The sequence below is a fragment of the Penaeus monodon genome, chromosome 31 (genome assembly GCF_015228065.2).
Source record: "Penaeus monodon isolate SGIC_2016 chromosome 31, NSTDA_Pmon_1, whole genome shotgun sequence".
Lineage (NCBI taxonomy): Eukaryota > Metazoa > Arthropoda > Malacostraca > Decapoda > Penaeidae > Penaeus > Penaeus monodon.
The window spans coordinates 19,357,114-19,357,406 of record NC_051416.1 but is presented as its reverse complement, the minus strand read 5'-3'; positions in this window follow the sequence as shown (position 1 = coordinate 19,357,406).

Here is a 293-nt window from a genome sequence, read left to right as displayed (position 1 = left end):
ATTTCTAAGGCATCTGAAAACTGCATTCCCACACTCACACCGCTAAAAGTAGACGAGGAGTGCTCAACTATATTTATCTTCGAATTTTTAGGTTTCATTACAAAAGTTATAACTAATCTTTTTTTTCTATTTTGAGTTTTTGAAGTAGAATTTTCTGCTTTTTAGCCCTTTATCCTTGCTTTTTTCTAATAACTGAAACCGTTTTGTTCAAATTAAGATAAGAAAGAATCTTATATTTTTTTGCTTAAAAATGTAAGAAATTTTGAGAATTCTTTATGTAAAGTAAATGAGCA